Genomic DNA, 15,864 nt, shown 5'->3' with positions numbered 1-15,864 from the left:
TGATTCTTCAGACCACCAGATAATGTACTTAATTTATTTGGTGGAAGGTAGAAACTTCTTCCTGTTTAGTAGCCAGGTTTATAACTATTTTTGGTTTTTGTCACTGGAGACTTTAAGAGGATTTATACAAGGAATGGCCTGTGTCCTGTGGTGTATATCCCGCGTGGATAACAAAGTTGACATTTCTGAATGTTTGGTGCTCTGGCCACTTTTTAGGCTAAGGAGCTTCTCAGTGATTTGATTTCTTTTTTTTTTTTTTTTTTTTTTTTTTTTTTTTTTTCTTCTAACAAATGTATTAGTACTGTTCTCTGTAACTTACGGTAAACATAGTGTATATAAAGCATAGAGATAGGAAGGAGTGTTTGTTTTCAAAGGCAGTGTTAACATTTCCTTTACTGAAATATGTCTCTGCTCTTTTTTGTAGGACAAGGACTTAAAGGACTGGGCATGCTCAAACATTGCTGTTCCTCTTCCCAGTTCTTTATTGTTGGTCATGTCTTGTGGCCTCTCTCAGCTTATCCACTAACTCCTTTGAGCCATTCAGGAGGGCAGTTTCTGGTAGTTTTGGCTTTTCATGCTTTCAATGAATCTTTTAAGCCTGAAGAATTGTAATTGACACTCCTATGCGTAATGCCCATTGTTGACCTGTTGCAGTACTGTACTGTAAGTGCACCTACTGCTGGCCGTATTTTAACTGCTTGCTTTCTGGTTTGAAAGATGCAGTGGTTCCTTTCACTCCTGGATCAATAACCAAGAAGAAAATTCATTAACCTTTAAGAAGTTTACACCGTGAACTATGTTTTTTTTTCTGACTTTACTGAAGTCGCTGGCATTTTTTTTAGAAAAGCTACTATTCAGGGCACTTTAAGTCAGTGACATCCCAGATTTTTTTGCACTTCCTTTTTAAATAGAAATGGTTAGCATCCAATGGAATTTATACCATTATGCTATGGATTACAGCATAAGTTGTGTTCATGTTAATCTTGCTTATGCACTTGTTTGGGTGTCCTGTGCTGTATAAACAGGTATTCTATACAGTGAAATAGCCACATGGGAACCCAACTTAATTGAATTCATCTAAGAAACATTATTCCATGTGTACACAAAATTTGTACCTTTTCTCCCTGCCTTTTCGAAAAGAGATCATTTAAAGTTTAACCATGTTGGGGGTGTAGTACTTCCAAAGTTCATACCATGTAGTAGTGTTTATAAGACTTGTGCGAAGAGAATGAGTGGCAGCTCGCCAACTTGTATTTATTCACTGTGTGGTGGAAGATTAACAAAGACATAATGGCATGATGACCTAATGGTGAATGCTTTTCTCTGTGGAAGGCATCCATATGTGGTGGTAAGCGAGAAACCAATATATGATGTTAATAAACTCAGTCTAGATACTGCATACCAATGAAATGCTTCAAATGAGGATGATAGTTTTTATATTTTAATCTAATCACTGACATTCAGAGTACATGCAGAGAGGAACACTGCATCTTTAAATGAGAAAGTTTGAATTTACTTTTGCTCCTACAGCATGTCAGCATCTCAAGTTCATTTCTTGCAACCTACACTATGGTGATTTGTAATCCAGCCTCCATGAGCTCGTGACATGAAGTACTGTTCTGTTGTCAAGTACTATCAAATTTTTCTGATAATGCTGAGTTAGGACAACCAAACAAAGCTAGCACTAAATAATGTTTAAAATTGTATACCTTTTAATGATCTTTTCAAGTATTTGTTACTGAAATTGTATAATGTGGAGTTTACTAGGTGTTATGTTCCAGTGCAGTGCCTCCTTTTCTTTCCCCACTGCTCTCTGTGGTGAAAAATTTGCCTTGTTTAAAATAATTACTGTGCCCTCGCATGACTGTTAAAGCTTTCTGTGCAAAGATGATTGTCTAAGTGCCACATGCCTATGATTGAGAAAAAAAAATCTATTGTTACCTCTGAGTTGTGTTCAACTGAAATGCTATTCAACAAATAACTTAGGAAAATAGATCTATTTTTAGCTTTTCATATCTCTGCTGTCTTTTTCTCATTTTATTTTGGCAGCAGTGAAGAATGGATTGTATAAAGACTGCTTGCTAATATGAACAAAATGCACTTGTAATTCCTGGAAATAAATTTAAATCTTATATCTTCACATTAACATTAAGAATTAGTTTTTGGTTTCCTCTTGGGTAATGTGTTTGAATGGAAATCAGGTTCAATTGCTACTGTAGTATACAAGGATGCTTGCTGGTTAATAACTCCAGGCTTCCTCATACCACTTAGTCTGCTTTTCCAAGAAATCTAGAAAGCCATTAACTTAGACTTCAATAGATAAGGGTGCTTACAAGATTCCATTTCAAAACTTTTCTTTTATTATAGTTTAAGTGTTAGTCTGCCAAAATTAATTTTTAATAAGCAAGGGTTCATCTTTAAAGGGCATTTTCTATTAGGAAGTTCCTGTGGTACATAAATCTCTGTTGCGTAGAACATATTAGGAGCATTGTCAGGACACTGCACAATGATCATTGAATTGTAGTATGGAACCTATGCTAAAAACATTTCTATAGAAATATGCACTTGACTGTTGATACTAGTGTAGAAGTTTCTCTTGACATTTCTACACATCTTTACCAAAATGCTTTTCTCACTCAGTTTTCAAAAGTTGAACTGTTTCTAGAATCTCTGCTACTTGTATGATCATTGTGACTACAGGAATAAATTTGGCGTGGTTGGAAAGATGACTGTTACTGAAAAATTAGCTCGTGACACCTCAATTTTAATTTATTAAGGAAGAACTTTGGCAGCTTAATTCATCTTTCACTTTCCCCATTCATTTTTAATACTTTCTTTAATTGTGGATTTTTGGGGAGGTATGGACTTACCCTTAAATTCTCTCCCTTGGAATGAGGAGCCAAGGGTTTGCTTTACCTAACATCTGGTGCTTTGGGGCTTTCTTCCTTAGCCATTATTATTATTGCTGAATCAAATTGGCATCCATCTGTATCAGTAATTACATTCATCAGTCTTTTACTGAATTCAGTAAGCATTGTTTAGTTGAATTTGTTGTGGCATTAAGTGCAGAAGCATGATCTTTTTTTTGTCAGATTTGGAAAATAATTTAAAAGAAGGTGCCTATAATAACACTGTGTTATGTCAGTTATTTCCTAATTTTACATTTCTTTATCTAGTCTATATTTGTAGAGCAGAGAACTGAAACTCAAATGAAGTGACATGCATATTTCATGGTAAAGATGTTTTGGGAATAAGGAATGTAAACAGTTGACTGTCAAAAACATTCCAACATTATAGTTGAAGAAAAATATGCAAACATATAAAATTCTCATGGCTGCTTTGGCAAATTATCTTATTCTGCTATCCTGACTGTCACCAGAATCTTCCTCATCGATATTACACGTAAAAAATTTGAAGTGTACAACACACTGCATGAGCTAAGCGGTGTGGTACACTATGAGCTTTCGGGAGTAGCAGGTGATTACACAACTGAGCAGTGGCCAAGTGAAACCCAAGGAGTTTAGCATGGTTTTCCTTACAGAACAGAAAAAAGAAAAACCTGTTGTTGCTGCCCACTGTAATATGCTATGATATATTTATACCATGTCAAAATTGTTTGCTGAGCAACTGTACTATAGATTTAAACTTTATTAATATATATTTGCTTACGTTAGCATAGTTTATATAGTCCTTGGTTATTGATAAATTTATTGTGTTGTTACAGCACAGTGATATGGTATAAATATAGGTCTATACATACTCACAGTATACACATGAACTTGGTCCCTTGCATAGTACTTTTATATTTGTACAGCAATGTCTTCAAGCAATCCCATATTTTAGGGGAAATATTTTTGTAAATGCAGTGATTTAAACAAAAAAAAGTCCAAACAATCCTTTTACTAAGTTTTAAATACATTTGTGCTTTAAAATGTTTTAGTTGACAATTGAAATCAAGACACTAAATTAGTGAAAAGTGCACATTAGTAAAGTGAAGCTTACAATGATTTTTGTAGCATGTGCTGTGATCAAACTAAGTGAAGCATTGGAGGAAATATAAAAGTTGGACTACTTTGTAAATCTAGAACAAATTTCTAAAGGTTGCAGCTGGTTTACTTACTATTGTTGCCTTTTCTTGTGTTGTATCAGTGTAGAGCACTCTTAAAATACTCAAACTGCTTTGTCTTTGCTTTGTACTGTTGGTGCCTTCTTAGTCATGTACCCCAGAAGTCTTGCATAGCTAATCTAGTTAATGGTAAGTTTAAAATAAGAAAGCAAAGGAAGATTTTATAAAAAAACAAAAAAACAAAAAAACCAAAAAAGACAAAAACAAAAAAACAAAAACATTTTCTGTATGTTCTTATTCATTGTAACAATTAAACGTTTATATCGTGACAGATTTGTGATTTGGTTAATCTGTATAGAACAATTGTAAGTAGCAAAGGTTTATATTTCGTCTTATTCTTTTGATGTTGTAAACGTATGTGATTTTCTTTTTTAAATCAGGTAACTTAATGTTCTGTTTTGTTTTTGGCATCTGAATCTTGTAAAAACAAATGCAAAGAAAATCATTAAATTGTGTCCCTGTATTACCAAATCAGCATAGTACTGTGCATATATAGAATGACTGGAATTTTGCTTTAAAATGAAATGCTGTTCTAAAAACCATAAATACGCTGATGTGTATTCCATTAATTGATCTAAAAAATGAATATCACTTGAACCCTGCAGTAGTGAGCAGCCTACATTAATATTCTTAAATACACCAGTATGTTTATTCCAGTATATGAGATGCCAGCTGGAAATTAGAAAGGGGGAAGCCATCCGAAAAATTATAGGTAAAGTTTCCTTATAGACAGGCAAAAATATTATATCTTCATAGCAAGAAAGTTAAGAAGTCATCAGCATTTTGAACTGTTGAGCACGCAGAGTAATGCAAATGGTTTTCAGTGTATCTGATGATTCACAGACTCTCTTGACATTCTTTATATTGGCATTCATATAACTGTAGCTTTAGCCCTGTTCCCAGAAAATCTTAAAAAAAAATTACTTGAGCAATCCTTAAAGACCAAATGTTTTCATGTTCCACAAAAAGGTTCACCTTGGGCCAAGGTTTGAAGCATTTCTGGGAGCAATGAAAGTAAGCTTACATTGCTGGGGGGTTTTTTGGTTGGTTGGGTTTTTTTTTTGTTTGTTTGTTTGGTTTTTTTTTGTTTGTTTTATGATTTGTTACCCTAAAGTCACTGTGCCGAAGAACTGAGCTCAAAAAAGTTTACTTGGATAATAGCAGCTAGAAACTTCTCTAATTAATGTGAAAACAGAAAATGTGACCTGAAACTAAGGAAAGTTTAGCAGTAACTGGCAGATGTGTAACAGCTCTCTGAAAAGTGGCTTTTTAAAGTTCTTCACTTCATATTCTGCCTGGCTTTCGCACCAGAATGTTTCCCCCCACCTTCCAGAATATTGTAGAATTTCACTTTGTCATAGGTAGGTTTATACATGCTCTTTCTTTGTCACTGACGGTAGCTGCCTCTCATTTTCTTTGTTCCATCTAGCAGAACCCTGCGTCTACAATAATTTGCACTTCAGTGAATTACTTTAAGGTATAGCTAAACTGCAACTTGTCTCCACTGAGGTTTTGACAAGCTGATGATTGACTTGACACTCTTGTAATGCTCATCTAAGTAGGTTTAGTTGAGATATCGTGCATCTTTCCTGCATTCCACCAGAATCAGACACTGGTCCTTTCTGTCTGTAAGCTTAAAGTGTAATGGGCAATCTTAAACTCCTGGAGTCAAAAACTGTGGAGATGGGCACTGGAGTCTGGGCATGGGCATGTGGTTTGTTAGGGCCGTGCTGTTTCAGTTAGAGCCCCCTGGATGCTCTGGAAGGTTGAGCCCTCAGAGTTGAGGGAAGGGGTACACTCAGATGTACACTCCCACTTATGAAGGCTTGTGAGGAACTTTTTTAATACAACATGTTTATTTGAGTAGATATTAGTGTATTAGTATTTGATGGAATCAAGCTTTGTAGAGCTCTGATTGCAGTACTCTCTGCAGACCACAGATGCTAGCTTCTAACTGTTCTGTACGCTTAACTTTCAGTTATTCTTTTTACTAAATTGTATATACGTAACACTGGACAAGAAAGTTGTAAGCAAAACATTTGAAGACATACAAACTTGACCACATTAATACATGCCATGTTTGTGGATAGTTATCTTGCTCTGAGGTGCCTTTTGACCACAGGCAAAATTCTTCAGTTAGCTTAAGAGGAGTTCTAGAGTGGGAACTCTGGCCTGTAGGAAGGTTTTGGTTAGTCCTTGGAACAAGGTCCCAGCGTTCTGCCACATGCACAAGGTAGCCAGTGTTAAATCCACATCCAAAATGTGGTCCCACTCGTGCTGTGTTCATGTGAAGGCTAATTGTTAAAGTTCTATAGGAGGATTGTCCTGTAAATGCTATATCCTGTATCTTTCCCCTTTATAAATGACTCATGCTTAAGACTTTCCTTCCAGGTGTTTTCCAGAACTCTGCCAGTTCTTTCAGTATATCTTGCCACTGACAAATTGTCTTCCTCTTTTTCTTCCTATTCAAAGTGAGCCTAAAGTTCCCATGGTTCCAAACATCTTTCTCTTACGGAATTCATGAAATTTCTGACAATAAATGATGGCTTACTGATACTGTTAAACTGATATAAATCTACTAAAGAGGTAAGCAGGAAAACTGTGAGCTGTGCTCAGACTCTTCTTGTCGTAAGCATAACATGCTGTCTGATAACTACCTTAATTTCTGGGAAGGCAATATAAAAACATATAAGGAACAGAAAGGAAGCTAAATGAAGCATGAAGCTAAAATGAAGCATGAAGCTAAAAATTTTTTTGAATTGTTTGAGAAAGCAAGGTGGAACATAACCATGAAAAGTAGGGATTTTTTTTCTCTAACCTTTAGATAGAAGGTGTCACCTGAGTATACAACTGCAGCTGAAACCAGAAGACAGCTTATCAGGTTCAACCATGTACTCTTCTGCCACTGTAGTTCTGAGCAGCCTTTGGATTAATTAGATCCACCGATCCATCAGTTCCACTGGGTTTCTTTGTTGCTGTCGGGAGCTTATCCTGCAGTCCAGTAGTCCCAGGTTCAGATGTTTCTCTTTCTGACTCTAACTCTTTCAATACCTTGTGAATAATAGAAACTTCCTGCTACTTCCTTAGAATAGCCTTTCATCATCTTCTCAGTATGTTTAAAAACAAAACAAAACAAAAAATTCCTCCTTAAGCTCCTTCCCTTTCTGTTGAATTAATTGGTGTGGCAGACAAACGTGTGTGATTCTTCTAGCTCATTTCACCCAGTACGGAAGTAGTTTATGTGTGTGCATGAAGACTTTTAAAGGACTTTGAAAACATTTTCCATTTCTGATTTCCTGGAAAAGAGCAAGAAACACCTTGGTAGTCTGTTGGAGTTCCAGCATTTTTTCATCTAAAGATAGAGACTTAAAACCTAAACTGATTTGTGAGTCTTCCTGATGTAAAGATGAGTTTGTGTGTCTCTTCCCACTGTTTCAGTTTGTCTACTAAAATATTACTCCTCCATGTCTCCACCATCCCTGATGCAGAGACCTGATGAGTCTCTGCTGGCCATGTGGTCATCTGTCAGGTGTGGAAACCTTCCATCGCTGCTCATGTTGGGGTCATCACTAATCTTGCTGAGTTGCCATCTTCCAGCAATGCTTCTCTTCCTCAAGGTTTTATACTTTTTCATGTTGGTATTTTTCTCCTTTGAGTCCTTTGATTACTGCGACTGACTCAGTGACTTCACTTCTTTGTTTTCAGTTTTCTTTATCTTGCATGGCTATAGCTTACCTGCATGCTCACAGCTCAACATTTTTTTTGCTATGTTTTTTGGGTTTTTTTCCTTCTTTCTGTAAAACTGAGCCAAGGACACAGTTATGCTTCACAGAACTGGGCCTTGAGTTAAAGACAGCTGAATCCTGGGCTGCTGGTTGTGCTGCAACTGCTGGCTCTTGTGAGAAAGCTTGTGCAGTGCAGAACAGCTCCTCTGTTGCACTCAGTCCTTCCAATACCTGGGAGAGCACTAACTAAAGCATTGCACAGAGCTGTGATCTGTTAACTTCAACTTACAGTCTTAATGCTGCGCTTGAATACACAACCCAGAAATAACAATGGAAAATTTTAGTCCATCTAGTCACAATGCATGCTTCAGGACTTCTGAAAACTATTTTCAAAATTCAGGCTTTCCTAGCAACCTCCTCTCTTCCCCCCATGCAGTTGTAAGAAAATGCCAAATAAATTAATTTTAAAAACCCTCTTATTACTAAAAGATTTGAGATGCGCCTTTAGTTTTGTTGTTATATCCAAGACTAAATGGCTGGTTTGGAAGATGTTTTTCTGCCTTAAAACTGCAAATGCAAAAGTGCTTAATTTTCAGAATTTTGGCTTGGTATTCACTGAAATGATTACATCACAAGCGAGCTGAACAATTCAGGGTACGGTTTTTTAGTCAAACATTTCCCCCAGCCGGCCTTTCTTAGCTTTAATTTCAGCAGCTAGCAGTTATGAGGAAATTTTGACTAAAAAACCTAAGTCCTTTTCTGTATTCCTGGAAGTGTTAAAATTCACAAATGTCCTTATTTGTAATTGAAACATCTTAAGACTTCAAATTTCAGATTTTGTAGGTGTTCCAGTGTTTTTAAAAACCTGTTTGTTAGTTTTTGTACATATGTATTCAATTTGCAGGCTTTCTAAATAGGTATGCCACTGAGAAATGGACGTGGGGGGAACACACAACATTTTTCAGACTGAATTACTCAAAAATACTTCAGTGCATTTTGCTGATGTCATTATAGCTACATGTTCTGTCTCAGTGTTTGCTCTAGCATGCAGCATATACAGAGCAGTCTAGCCAAAAGTGGGGATTAGGAAAAACTGTAGTCATTGCATAAGCATCCTTTTATAGATAAACTTAATTTTTTAAGTTCTGCTTTGAGAGTAGAGTTTGGTATTTTGGGAGAATGTATTAGGCTGTTTTTATAGCTGACTTCATGATTTTTCTCTAATGATAATATGCCATTATTGCAGCATAGCAAAGGTCTGCATAATTCACATCTGCTCAACTTAATCACTGGTTTTCTCCTTGTGACAATAAATGGCATTGTACCAAAAGCAATATATACTGTGTGTAGTTAGTAGTTGAAGTAATTATTACTGTGCAGCTTTTATTTTTGTTGTCTTTCCGTTGGTCTTCACTAGTGTGGATTGTGAGCATTGACAGTTGCCCCAGGCTATTCAAGCTGTTGAGGGTAAAAAAAAGTCCTAAATAATATTTGTTTACTTTCTGGAAGCTGCTGTACTTTGAAAGCAGAGATGGGTTGCATCTGATGCTGCATTAAGCTTATTTTCTTCCAAGTCTGTCATCAGAATACATCCAAATCTAGAGAGTTTCTCCGGACTCACTCCTCCATGTTTTTCCTTTCAAAACAGACCCAGGCTCAACACCAGCATCGTTAGAGCCAAGGATTATAAGAGCAGAAGGGCTATTTTCCCTGCTTGGTTTTGGGATTCTGCTAAACTACACTCTACCTTATTAGATCCCGGCACTCTAAAAAGAATGGTGGAACGCTGCAGCTGATTTTCCTCACCAACTCTCTATCTCAAGACTAGATAAGAACGCACAGGCAATATGCAATGCATGCGAACTCTCTCTAGTCCTTAAGATCTGTACCTCCTGGCCCCCATAGCAGTTTTGCACTACTGGCTCTGTAAGCGAATCAGCCCTGGATAACTTTCCTTTAAAAGAGGGAACCTTTGTTTTTCCTTTGCCGGTGCTCAAAAGGACATGGTTTAAGATAGTTATCTCCCCACTACTTGTGTTTGACTGCTAGTGTGTAGTATTCACCACAGTAAAGAGTCACTGTACAAAAATTTTACTGCTCTAAAAATAACAAGAGTGAAGAATTTGCTCCTCTCAGCATGTATTCCTCCTTGCTTTCAAAAAAGCTGTGGAAAAATAACTTATAACTGAATAGCTTTTCTGCATTCTTCATGCACGTTTTTCTCTGCTGCCTCCTAGTTGTCATAGATGTGACTTATTTTACTGCTAATGGTGTTTTAAAGACTGTAGTACTACAGGTGTCTTATGGTAACTTGTAAATAAAACTACTGTGAACACATGGTCAAATTATTTGTGGTGCTGCTCTGTAAATGTGTGACATTACCTTCCCTGTAAATCTTACTGCACTTTCCTGGAGGACCTAGAATTTGCACGTAGTGATTATAAAGCCTGTGTCTGTGCCTTTTACACGAAACCTTTCTGTGACTAGCCTGCACAGCAATCTGGCTCTGGTAACAAATTCCAGGCAATTATATGACAGCAATTATTTCTAAGCAGTAACTTTGTAACATAATTTGCTAGATGACAGCAAATCAACACTTATGTCAAACTGATTGTCAGTAGAGCAATAATATAATTTTATGTAAATATCTCTAGCATTCTGTGTAGCAAGTAGAGAATGTACTTAAAATTCATTTATAGTTGGAAGTTGATTAGGAAACTGTTGTGGTAGCATTTTACCCTTGGAGCCTGTCAGCTCTAGCAAAGGACTGTCTATTTCCTATCCAACTGAGAGAGTGGTGAAAGAGGTTTGACCTGTGTAAAGAACACAAGGTGCCATATTTTAGTGAAAGGAGAGAGAAAAAAAAAACATAGATACACTGCTTTCTTGCATTCTCTTCATGGTTGGCATGCAGTCAGAAACAGAGCAACAAATATTGTACATTTGGCTCCAGAGATGTGTAGGCAGGAGAAAAGGTATGGCAGGCACTGTCAGGAGATGACGGAGACGTGTTTATGAACAATACCACCTTTCTCTTCTAGAAAATAGTCCTGAGGAGATCTAATTAGCAGTCAGATGTTAAGCTCTGCAGAACAATTTGTCTTCCTGTGTGCATGTGTTGTGGAGGGACTATCCTTGGTTGGTATAGCAGTAGATACTATTTAAGGGCTTTCAAGCTGTTTCTTTGGGGGAAGAACGTTTTAGTCAATCCTATGGAATCCTTTAATAAAATGGCTGAAGTTTTGCAGTGTTACAGAGATAAGTGACTTGTCATGCACAGCTACCTGAGTCTGCAGTGAGCTGTCCTTTATGTATGCTGGTAAAAATACATTCTAATCCAGACTGTGGAAGCGGCCTCTTTTTGAAAGGGATTCCTGCGTAGGGGAGGATGGGGAATAGGCTGCTCGCAGTGCATGGTCCTCAAAGCCATTCCTCTCATTGGGGTAACGCTACGGAGTCAGCCTCTGCTGTTTTTACTTTCCTGTCTACGTGACTCCATTGCATGGTTTTTCCTGTCAGTGCAGACTGAATGCTTATTCTTGTTGATGCTTTGTCCCTGACTGATTAGATTTTTTCCTCCTGCCCCCACTCTAAGTTCACCTGGAAGCGGATTTCACACCTACTTTGCTTCTGTGTTTTTTTTTTTTTTTTTTAAAGAACCAGTTATTGCAGAGTTGAGTTTTATGCTAGGCAAATGACACCCTTGTGAAATAATAATAATTACAAAAAAACCCTTAACAAAGTCCTGTTTGGTAATGCTTGCTCTGTTTTGGACAATAGGGTTGATGGAGGTATAAATCAGAATAGGTTTTTTTGCCTTCCTTGTGTATGTTGTGACTATTGAGAAAAATTACTTTTGTTCTCCTGTCAGGACTAATTTGGAAGAATTTGGTTTTAGAAAGTTGTTCAGGTTTAACAAGCATTTGATGCATTCACTTTTTAAAATAATTGTCCTAACGATCTGCAGTGCAAGCATGGTTATTTGAGGGGAGGGCGTTCAGGAGGGCTGCAGAGGTCCAGTGACAGGCAGCAGTTACCCAACATCTAGTTTGGAGTTGCTCAGGAAGGGAAAAGCAGATAAGAAATGTCAGAACTCTCTTAAAATTAAGTGGAGAGCCAAAAATGCAAATTTTTGGCTGTGTGATGCTAATAATGTTAGTTACATTTAGAGTTTATGTAATGCCAAATAAACGAGTGAAGAACAAATAATTTGCCCTTTGCCTTCAAGATATGGACAACCAACAGCTGGGCCAGACTCTTTCCTCACCCCACTCCAGACACTGCCAGTCGTACGTAGTTTGTTGAAAATGGCTGCTTTAAGGCATGGGATTATTTCTGACTACAACTTCCCTTCATGCTGTTATTAAATAATTAATAAAATTGCTTTCCATTCAAATCAATCCTGTAAAGCCAGGGAGGAAGAACTGACCTCAGTGTGGCTCATGATTTTGAAACTGGGCGTGATAGCATTTCTGCTCCTCAGCTTTCAACTATTCCTGTAATTCTTTGCCTTATTCTTCCCTTTGTTTCCTTGCAACTGTTCTATATAATCAGGGGGAGCCTGATTGTTTTTTAAGGTATTCAAGTGAATTAAGAGACAAATATTTACTCTGTGGAAGCAGTTCCACGTAAGATGTAACAAACTGTTTCACAAAGCAGGAGCTATGACACAGTAGCTTGTAGCCTTTTACCTTAAGAAGGGGTAATTGAGTTTATTTACAGTAAGCATATTAAGCTAAACATTTAGTTCAAAAAATAAATACACTCAAAACAACTGCAACCTTTTTCAGCAAAAAATGCTGTCATGCTCATGATTGCTATTAAATGAAATCGCTGACAAAATCAACAAACAGGTACTAGAAAACAAAACGTCTCAAAAGCAAATAAAATTAATGCTCTTGAATGAATGAAATCCTTCTGTGGAAAAGAGATTGTCTGAAGGTGCTGATTATAACCCAGGCAGTTTTTGTGGGTAGAGAGGTGGGCAGCAACAGTGAAGATTGTGGCATTTCTTGTATAAATATTCCTATCTGCAAACTGCCACACACCTCCTTGAACAAAGATAGCAATTAATTAACCAGGAGAGTCCATTTCAGCTCTAAATGTGCTTATTCATAATATTCAAGTATTGCCTTGGCATTCATTTACACTGGGAATGGATTCATGATGACATTTTTGTGTTAAAGCATTGAAATTCTGCATATATATTTTTTGTTTTTACTTAAAGGTATGAATCACTTGAACAGCTAGCAATTTTCACTGTGAAAAGAAGTGTAAGTGCATTTCAGTGAACCTGCTTTGCGCTTGCCTGCTAACTGTACTTGTATTTGGAGGAGGGGAAGTAAATTACTTGCTTTTCTTTCTGAGTGCACCCTTCCATGCCCTGGAATGTCTTTAGAACAAAACAGTCTTTCAAATAAACTAGTCAAAATGACAGACTCTCTGTATGGCCTGTCAGGGATAATAAATATATCTGTATACTCTTTGCACCTACTTATACAGTGAATAGCTAGCTAATATCTAGAAAGCCTGAGGAAAACAGATATATAAACCCAACTTGTGCTCTCCTGTAAACACACATCCTGCGTCTTAGAACTAAACCAGGGGCTCTCAGCTTGCAGGGCTCAGTAGTTAGCAGCAGTAATGATGTTACCGAGGGAGATGTGGTTTTCCAGTGGCGTATGGTTTATCAGGTCAACCCTAATACAACAAAGTCAACCTTGGGTTCACTTAACCCAGTACCCTGTCTCCTTCAGGAAGCAACGGCACTGTCGGAGGTACTCTACCTCATATCCCCTCTCCCTAATTTTCCCTTTTTTCATTTGTTGTCCCCTGTAATCAGTTAATTTCCTTTAGTCCTTTACACTGGAAGGGCCTAAAGGTTATCCTAGGGTCAGATTAATGCCTGGCCTTACACAGAGAATGGACAATCCAGTAGGGACAGTGGCTGGCTGTGGATGCCCGGGGAGAATAAGGCAAGCATAGTTCTACTTCTCCAGAATACTTTCTGGATCTGTAGAGTTTTGTGGCTCAGAGGTGTTATTTTCATATTCAATAGGTCTAATGAATAGGTCTGCTTAGGCTTTTATTTGCCTTTTTATGTCCTAGCCACTAAGTATCATGAGATCTTTCTGCAATTCTTTGCAGTTCTATTCTAGCTTTTGTCAAATGCTAGTCCGGCCAACACAGGTAACCATAGAATAGTTCAGGCTGGAAGGAACCTCTGAAGGTCACTTGGTCCAACCGGCAGACAGCAGTGAAAATACAGTGACCTGGACTCCCACTGGACTGCAGAAGATCTACTCAAGGGGAAGGAGGAGGATGAAAATCCTTAGTTCTTACTTGCTTATGCTTCACACTGCTGATTTTTGCAGATCTTCAGAAATACAGTAACTGATAAGGTCATAAATTTAGGAATGGATTTTACCTTTCACTTCTGTGTTCACCTGTACATCAGTCACATTGGCCTGTATGCTATACAGGATATTACCTCTCATAACATCCTTTTTTTCTGTTTTGATTGGAAGTTCTTGAGTGAGAATGTCATTTACACCTGTATGAAGCTTTTAGCTACTGCAAGCATGCAAACAGTAAAGCCCTCTCTGTGCTGTGCAGGCCGCCCCTGCTGGCATCATCACACAGGTACCTGGGTAGAGCACAGGAGAGAAAAGTGCACTGCCATAGCTTGTGCTGTTCTTGCTCATGGGCGAAGCTTTCATTCGTCTGCTTTTCCAGAACTAGATTTCACACGGATAGACAATGTATAGTCTAGAAACAGAAAGTCTTTTTGTGTAACAGTCACTATTAATTTTGCCATCAGGTCAAATTTTTTCAGCAATGGGGTCACAGTCTTCAAAGAACAGATAAAAATGGCCCAAGTAAGTATGTAATGATACTTTTTATTCAGTATCTCACTAGAATCTTTGCCTCTATAAAAATCCAGATAAAAGCTGTCAAAGGGAAAACAACTATAGCTTAGACCTGTGTGCTTAATAGCTCTCCTGCATATTTCAGTAAATCTATTTAGATTATGACCCTGTAGTCATGCCATCTGCTGGTGGAAAGTTGCCATGACTATCATTAATATAAATAAAAATCTTGGTGCATGACCATCGAATACAAAGATTAAACAGCAAAATTTAAAATAATACCCATTTTTCTGCAAAAAAAAATGTAAATTCACTAGAATTATACTTCCAGTGGTTATCAAATGCTAGCCTGGCAACAGTGTAGGGCAGGAATATGGCACTGAAACTGTTAGGGGAGGATCTATGTTGTGGGTTTTTTTAAAGCAGCTCAAGTACCCTCAGTATGTATGCAGTAGGACTGGTCAAGGCAGTAGAAACAATTAAGTCAAAAGAAATTTTTCTTGGGTGGAGATTGATTTGATCGTTCTCCCCTCTTTGCAGTTTTTAACGTGGGTCTAAACAAATCCAACTACCTATAAATAAAGCACAACATTATGTTGGGGAATGAGGAACAGATACAAGGTGAATCCCTGGGTACTTCCTTAATATAAATATTAATGGATATTATTATTCTAGCTATGGCTGTCAAATTTTGGACGATCTATTCTTCCTATCGCTATACCCATTCCCCCTCTTCATACATACTGACATTAAGTATTAAAAGGCTAAGTTCAAGATAAAGCAGAGGGTTTGGAAAAAAATTGAGAGAAAACAGAATAGTGGTTTCATTATAGGAAAAAATTAAATTTACTAAACTGTTGCAGTGTTTTTCAAATCCCTGTGTATATATGACCTGATTTGTTGCTTGTAATAATGTCCAAGGGACTGCAAAGTCTTGTTCGTAGCGGCAGAAAATGTCTCTTGTAGGAAGTTTCTGGATACTAATGTTCTGCAATCTTGTTGGTTCTGGCAGTTATTCTGGGGGCTTTGAATGGTTTTTATGTGCTGCTTTATGCTCTGAGCAGTGTGCAAAGCTTTTCCATCTACTGTATAATTCTTTGGCTGACAAAAGAGCAGATGCCACCTCCCTGATTAAATCTGAGTT

At 37.5% G+C, this 15,864-nt stretch overlaps 1 protein-coding gene across 1 annotated transcript in view; it reads left to right on the top strand.

The window, feature by feature from the left end:
* MAPK1 (mitogen-activated protein kinase 1) overlaps positions 1–10,196 on the top strand; it is a 44,465-nt gene extending 34,269 nt beyond the window's left edge. Inside the window, exon 9 of the mRNA XM_026104323.2 lies at positions 425–10,196. The gene's annotated coding sequence lies outside the window, so the exon portion shown is untranslated. The remainder of the gene's footprint in view (positions 1–424) is intronic.
* Positions 10,197–15,864: the final 5,668 nt, after the last annotated feature.

This window comes from Dromaius novaehollandiae, chromosome 17 (assembly GCF_036370855.1).
Source record: "Dromaius novaehollandiae isolate bDroNov1 chromosome 17, bDroNov1.hap1, whole genome shotgun sequence".
NCBI lineage: Eukaryota > Metazoa > Chordata > Aves > Casuariiformes > Dromaiidae > Dromaius > Dromaius novaehollandiae.
Note: the sequence above shows the minus strand (reverse complement) of the source record. Positions and strands in the feature narration are given on the sequence as shown.